At 47.1% G+C, this 7,727-nt stretch overlaps 2 non-coding genes across 2 annotated transcripts; both read left to right on the top strand.

Annotated features, from left to right (window-relative positions):
* Positions 1-3,858: 3,858 nt before the first annotated feature.
* Positions 3,859-3,931, top strand: Trnan-auu (transfer RNA asparagine (anticodon AUU)). Its single transcript has one exon. It is a non-coding gene; the product is annotated as a tRNA-Asn (tRNA).
* Positions 3,932-6,459: 2,528 nt separating this feature from the next.
* Trnat-ggu (transfer RNA threonine (anticodon GGU)) lies at positions 6,460-6,532 on the top strand. The gene has a single exon. It is a non-coding gene; the product is annotated as a tRNA-Thr (tRNA).
* The last annotated feature ends 1,195 nt before the right edge of the window (positions 6,533-7,727 follow it).

Below are 7,727 nucleotides of genomic sequence, written 5' to 3'. Positions count from 1 at the left end.
AGATACTTCAAGGTATGCTGGAGCACAGGCCGACTTCCTCGCCAATGGAAGACTGCTAGGACCATCCTGATCCCGAAACCGGAAAAGCCGCCCTGCATCGAACACCTACGTCCCATTTCCATTACCTCATGTATTGGCAAGGTCTTCGAACACGTTCTTATGAACCGCTGGCAACGGTATCTAGAGGACAACGCACTCTACCCAAACACTATGGTGGGATTCCGTGAAAAGCTCAGCACCCAGGATGCCATGTTACTCCTCAAGCGGAAAATTGTCGACAACACCACTACCCGGGATAATAGAGCAATTCTCGGACTCGATATACAAAATGCTTTCGACAAGGTTCAGTATTCTGCGATCCTACAACAAGTGACCAACCTCAACATGGGTCAGCGATCCTACAACTACACCAGAGATTTCGTCACGGGAAGATACACCCAGATCTGTGCGGGCCAAATAGAGTTACTGGAGAAACAACTGGGCAGTGGGGGGACACCGCAAGGCTTCGTTATCTCTCCGCTACTCTTTAATCTAGTTGTGATCGGTGTAGCCAACCGCCTAGAACAAGTGAAAGACGAAAGACGTCAGGCACACCAAATACGCTGACGATGTTACCCTATGGGTGACAGGAGGTAGTGAAGGTCACATTGAAGAAACGCTACAGGAAGCTGTCAAGGTGATGATAATGATGATGGTTGGGTTTTTATGGGGCAAGGTCGACTAAGGGCAAAGAGCGCCAGAGAAAAGGTTATTTAATGAAGTGAAGTGGTTACCACAAAAAGGTAGGTAAAAAAACGTGTAAACCGAACATAGTAAAATCAGTTAAAGATAATTATGATGGCTGGTGTATGGTGCCAGTTTTGATTATGCGTGATAGGAAATGACGTTTAAGAACTTAACGTCTGACAAATACTCAAACACACGTTTCACGGAAACCATGGCATCGTCACCCAGGAACAGCGATGGATGTATGGGAATATGTTGTCTGTAGAGTTCTCTGAAGTGTTTGTGTGAAGTGCCTTGTATGTGATTAGTATGTGCACTACGGATAGGGCCTCTCCGCACCTGCTGCACTGGGGTCTATAGTTCATATCACAAGCTAGCTGCAGCACTGTGGAGGCTACATTGTTGTCTCCCTCAGGGCGCCTAACTCACCGCGATGGAAGCGACAAAAGGCGCCGAGGCCTTGCGGTGCAACTTGCCGAGAGGGGAGAAGGTAGTGTCCTTTCAGGACCCCCTTCACGGCGAATTAGGCACCCTCAGTGGGCCCACTATTGATAACAATGTAGCCTCCACTGCGCTGCAGCTAGCTTGTGATATGAACTATAGAAGATTCCGTCAGCAGATACGAGTGCGTTGCATGGGTGTGCCGTATCCGCAGCCTACCAAAGGCGACTTCCGTGTGTCTGTTGTGTGAGCAGCTGTGTACCGTCCCAAGTGTGACTTTATTACATGTAGTTTGTTGTCTGTCTGTTCGTTCCAGTGGGTTTGCCATGTTCTGCGCAAGCGTTGTCTTATGTGTGGCTTGAGGTCTGTATATGGTACGATTGTTATGTCCACTGTGTTCCTGAGTGCAGCAGCAGCGGCACTCTCGTGTGCCAACTCGTTCCCAGCGATCCCAGCGTGTTCTGGGACCCAGCAGAGGAGCAGCTGATGCTTCTGCGCATACACAGACATGATGATGTTGAATACAAGATTAACTATGTGGTTTTTGGGGGGTGTATGCGATGATAGTGCGCGAACAACACTCAAGGAATCTGTGTAGATGATAGACTGCGGAATTTGATTTTCAAGTATGTGTCGTACAATCAGAAACATTCCATAAGCTTCTGCTGAAAAAAAATTGTGTGCACGCTCATGGTTCTGGCTGCATTGAAATTCGGACCATGAGCAGCGTAGGAGACCATAGTGGAGGGTTTAGAAGCGTCACTGTAAAATTCTGCGAGTGGGTATTTAAACTGCAGAGACAGAAAGTGCTGCAGTATTGCAGCTCTCGGTACCCAATTTTTGGCAAGTTTTATAAAGGAAAGGTCACAGGACACAGGGCGAACTTGTCAAGGCGGTAAAATGTTTGAAAAGGGTGACCTGTATACATCTAAAAACGAAGCGCTGAGATCAAAGGCTCGCTCTCTCACAGTAAGTGAAAAGGGCAGAGGAACGGATGGCCGAATTACAAAGAGAACATATGTGGATGTGTTGTAAAGACAGGATAAAAAGGATGGTTATTCAGCAATGAAAGTTTAAACGCATAAAGTAAGTCCATGTACGTCCGTTGGTTCGCAAAGCTCCACTTATTACACTCGACATACAGAATGTCGACCGGGCTAGTGCGAAAAGCACCCGACGTAAGCCGTAGCCCCAAGTGCAGCACTGGGTGAAGCATTCGCAACGCTGTTTTCGTCACCGACCCATATACCACACTGCCATAGTCTAAACGAGAACCAACCAAAGCAGTACAGAGCCGTAGTAGGAGTTCTTTGTCAGCCCCATAGGATTGGTGGGAGAGGACCTTAAGGATATTCATTGTTTTCAGACATTTATGCTTAGGTTTCTTGATATGTGGGATGTATGTGAGTTTGGGGTCAAACACCACACCTAAAACCTTGTGATCCTTGTTCGCAGGAAGCGACATGCCATTAACAGTAATGCCTGGGTCCATATGGACCCCGCGCTTCCTGGAGAACACAACGCAGGAGCTTTTTACAGGATTCAATTTAAAACTATTCTTGTCTGCCCAGCCGGAAAGTTTCTTGACGCCGAGCTGGACTTGACGTTCGCATATTGACATATTACATGATTTAAAAGATATCTGAACGTCATCTACATACATGGAATAAGAGATTGTTGGTGGCAGTGCTTTTCTAAGAGAGTTCATCTTTACTATGAAGAGAGTGCAACTCAACACGCCACCTTGCAGCACGCCATTTTCTTGGACGTGAACCTTTGAGAGTGCACAGCCAACTCTTACTCGAAATGTTCTTCCTGACAAGTAATTAACAAGGGTGTTCAACATGTTACCTAAAACACCGAATGACTTGAGGTCACTAAGGATCCCATAACGCCAAGCGGTGTCGTAGGCTTTCTCGAGGTCGAAAAAGAGTTAAACAGTACTGATTATGCACGAAGGCATCCTTATAGTAAGAGTCAACTGCTACCAGTTGATCGTTCGTCGATCGCCCCACCCTCAAGCCTGCCTGGCAGCTCTCAAGAAGACCGTTGTACTCGAGGAAGTACACGAACCTGCGATTGATCATCTTCTCGAAGAGCTTGCACAGGCAGCTCGTCAAAGCTATAGAAAGGTAGCTTGAGGGGAACGACGGGTACTTTCCCTCCTTCAAGAAAGCCACTACTATGGCCTCCCTCCAAGAGTGTGGGATGTGCCCTGAAAGCCATATTTTATTATATAGATTTAGAAGTGCTTCAAGTGTGTCTGCGTGTAGGTGTTGTATCATTGTATATGTGATGTTGTCTGGGCCTGGAGCTAAGGGTTTACACGTGCTCAAAGCAGCCCTCAGCTCATGCAGTGAAAACTCTGAGTTATAAGAAGATGTTGACCTATTGTTATCTCGTATAGGCTTCTTTTCGGCCGTTTGTTTGTGTTTTATGAAAGTATTTGTGTAGTGTGCTGAAGTGTGCTGTGTGTAGTGTGCTGACCGGACCAAGTCCGACTCGCGGTGCTGGGTCCCCGCCGAAACCAGACGCCACTCCGCCCCAAGAAAACCTCGGAAAGCAAAGGGGAGGTTGTGGTGGGTCATAGAAAGAGATGAAGAATCATAGAAAAAGATGAAGAAAGAGATGAAGTGCAGGAAACAAAAATTACTTAACATAAATACCCGAAACAGTGCTGGGGAAACAGCCCCGCCGGTAGCGTAGTGGTTATCGCACCAGACCATTATTCGGGAGGTCGTGGGTTCGGATCCCACCCGGAGGGCGTTTTTTCACCACTTTCTTTTCGACTAAAAAATTCTTCATCTCTTTCTATGACCCACCACAACCTCCACTTTGCTTTGCGAGGTTTTCTTGACTACCAACTCTTATTTTCTGTCTTATTCAACGGAGCCCCTCATTTGCCATTTTCTGATTCGCTACATGCTTAGCGAGGGCCTCTGTTCTGTCAGTCTTGGTGCCAAAGGGAGCTTAGGAGGGTTCAACGCTGGTCGACCACTCTCGACATGTCGTAGACACTCGAGTTACGGCCCCGAGGGTTAAAAAGAAGGTCGCCTTCACCCCGAGTAGTCCGAGTGGCGCTGGCTACCACCCCCAAGCGCAGGAAACAAAAATTACTTGACATAAATACCCGAGACAGTGCTGGGGAAACAGCCCCGCCGGTAGCGTAGTGGTTATCGCACCACACCGGTATTCTGGAGATTGTGGGTTCGCATCCCACCCGGCGGGCGTTTTTTCCCCACTTTCTTCTCGACTAAAAAAATTCTTCATCTCTTTCTATGACCCACCACAACCTCCCCTTTGCTTTCCGAGGTTTTCTTGACTGCCAACCTTAATTTTCTGTCTTATTTCACGGAGCCCCTCATTTGCCATTTTCTGATTCGCTACATGCTTAGCGAGGCCCTGTGTTCTGGCAGTCTTGGTGCCAAAGGGAGCTTAAAGGCCAACTGCACTCAAAATTTTTTTTGTCCAAGTAAGTAGTCTATGCTCTTAAAATCACCATGGCGAAATCCTTAGCTTCGTAATCACAGAGAGCGCTAGGTACCGCCGTTCAAAGTACCTCCGAGCAGACGACGTTTGCACCTGGCGGAGAGTCGCCGTAACAAGTTCCGAGCGGCCTGTGACGGAGGTTGGGGAACCTGTCCCGTGAAGCTCGCGCTTCTCCGGCGACTTGCCGGGCGCAGGGACGCGTTCGCCCGGGGTTTCTCTGTACACCAGCGCGCTGTACCGGCGTCGCCATCGAATGTTTCAACTAACCGCATAGGCAGTAATATCCCCCATTTTACTTAATGCAAAAATAAATGATTAGAAGCCTAAACCTATTCAGGCGCTTGCGAACGTGTTGGAGTTAGCAAAACTCTTTTTACTTGAAAATAATATTTTTACTCAAAGAAAAAAATAGCGCGAAGGGAGCACTTATCTTACATTTGTCATTCCTATCGCATTTACCACAGAAAAAAAGACATATATAATAAATTATTGACCACTTGCACTTCCGCGTCCAATATTGGCCTCAATTGGGCTGGCCCAACGCCACCTCTATCCTTTAGACATTTCCAAAAGTTTTACGACCCAAATAGAGTTCTTGTACACGCGGCTATAAACATTAAATTTGTGCGACTTTTGTCTCCCTAGCTAAGTGAACCAAAATCAGCCTTTCTCGTAGTAACAAATACACCCGAACAAATATTGGCCGTCGTATTTGGGAAGTGCTAAAACGAAACTGCGCCTCTCCTAAACAATAGGTTATATTTTTGTTCGATTCCCAAGTGAAGTATTTACTTTGAGAGATAGATTTAGTTTATTTGAAAGTAAAACGTTTTCCACAGTACCTGTTTCTGGTTAAAGTAGAAAACAGCGGTAGATAGGAAGTGTTTTCGTGTTTTAGTGCGTCATTTAGCTCTGGAGGCGGGCATATAGTTCCAGATCCCTTTTATAATTCGATTCTCAATGTGCACACAGGTGAAAAAATACTGGACCGATATTCACGAAGCTGTTTGCATGTAATGTATAGTAGAAATAGTGATTTATCTCCGCCCGCGTGCGATTTGTTCCCTTCAGAGAGGGCGACGTGATAGCCGAGGGGTCGGCTATAATAAAGGCTGCTTTTCGATATCGTATACGAGCAAATAGCTTCGTAAATAAGAGTCCGTTTTTTACTTGCAATGCCGAAAATTGCTATTCCGGCAGTTATTATGATGGAAAAAATTACTGTCGGGCGGTCTAGCTAGCTACTTCATCTCGATTGATAGCAACTGGATGCCGGAATTGCGCCCAACTCCATTATTATGGGCAAACGTTACTGGAAGTTATTCTGTGGAAATATAAAAAAAGCGAAACGCGGCGCTACCACGCGCATTTGAAGGCGGCTGTAAGCGGCCGCCGGCTCTGCGGCGGTCGCTTCCGTTCCCTCACGTACGTCACGTCCGGCCGCCGCTATGGCCGCCTTTTCTATTCAGTTTCGGTTCCGAAAACGCGAATGTCTCGAGCCGTTTGCGTCGCTCGCGTTGATGTTTGAAGTGCAGTATTTTGCATTTCGCACCCTTTTTATATGACCTGTTAGGCGACATTATTTTTACGTTCTCGAATATTCGAGTGCAGTTGGTCTTTAAGAGGGTTCAACGCTGGTCGACCACTCTCGACATGTCGTAGACACTCGAGTCACGGCCCCGGGGGTTAAAAAGAAGGTCCCCTTCACCCCGAGTAGTCCGAGTGGCGCTGGCTACCACCCCCAAGTGCAGGAAACAAAAATTACTTAACATAAATACCTGAGAGAGTGCTGGGGAAACAGCCCCGCCGGTAGCGTAGTGGTTATCGCACCAGACCGGTATTCTGGAGGTCGTGGGTTCGGATCCCACCCGGCGGGCGTTTTTTCACCACTTTCTTTTCGACTAAAAAAATTCTTCATCTCTTTCTATGACCCACCACAACGTCGCCTTTGCTTTGCGAGGTTTTCTTGACTACCAACCCTTATTTTCTGTCTTATTTCACGGAGCCCCTCATTTGCCATTTTCTAATTCACTATATATATATACAGTCGAATCCACTTATAACGATACCGCTTATAACAATATATCGGATATAACGATGGACAACGATTGCACCGTCCAAGTTTGTATGCTTTTTATGGTAAAATAACCCGCTTATTACGATGCTCCCGAGCCGCGATATCGGATATAGCGATTGAATCCGCTTACCGCGCGCGCCGAAAATGCGAACATGCGTCACGAGGAGGATGCAGGCGAGGAGGAAGCGATCCCAGGGGAGGCCAAGGAAGCACCCGACGATGAAGGGGTGCCACATTTATGGTCGGCGCTTCACGAAGACGCGTCGGGTCTCGACGATTTTCTCCATGCCGACGATGGTGTGGAAACGTCCGAGTGCCTCAGTGACGAGGCGATTGTTGCTAGTGTGCGTGGTGCAGCGGACAGCGGTGAGAGCGACGACGACGACGACGCGGCTGAGCAGCCTACCCAGGTACCGTCATCGCACGAGGCCCAACGAATGATACAGTCCCTACGGGACTTCATTTTCGCGAAGGACCTCCCGCTCAGCTATGTGGAGCAATTAGATGCTCTCGAAAAAGATGTGCGTCAGCTTCGCGTGAAGCAGTCAAAGCTGACTGACTATGGCTTTTCTGCAAACGAGTAATTGCACTACCTCACTTGCATGCTAATAAAATGTTTTGATCTGTCTTGTGGCTTTTTTTTCTCGACCCGCTTATAACGATTATCGGTTATAACGATGGGATTTTCTTGGCACTTGGATATTGTTATAAGTGCACTAGACTGTATATATAGGAAGAAATGCCGGCAGTCTACAACGCCAAAGAAGGCATAGGGGAATGGTTCGAATATTTTTTACCGTTAGTGAGGTTACATTATTGTTTATTATTATTAATTACGTGAGAAAGAAAGAAAGAAAAACACGCGCCCAGAGTGGGGACCGAACCCACGCCTTTCGATTAGATCTCGAATGCCTTACCAATTCGGCTATCTGGGCGATTGTGTTCCGCTTCACTTTCTGGGGTACTTATATATACTACAACTGTATCTGACGCT

This window comes from Haemaphysalis longicornis, unplaced genomic scaffold (assembly GCF_048455015.1).
Source record: "Haemaphysalis longicornis isolate Haplotype H1 unplaced genomic scaffold, Haemaphysalis longicornis Haplotype H1 scaffold_19, whole genome shotgun sequence".
Taxonomy (NCBI): domain Eukaryota; kingdom Metazoa; phylum Arthropoda; class Arachnida; order Ixodida; family Ixodidae; genus Haemaphysalis; species Haemaphysalis longicornis.
The sequence above is the reverse complement of the archived record's forward strand: the minus strand, read 5'-3'. Positions and strand labels throughout refer to the sequence as shown.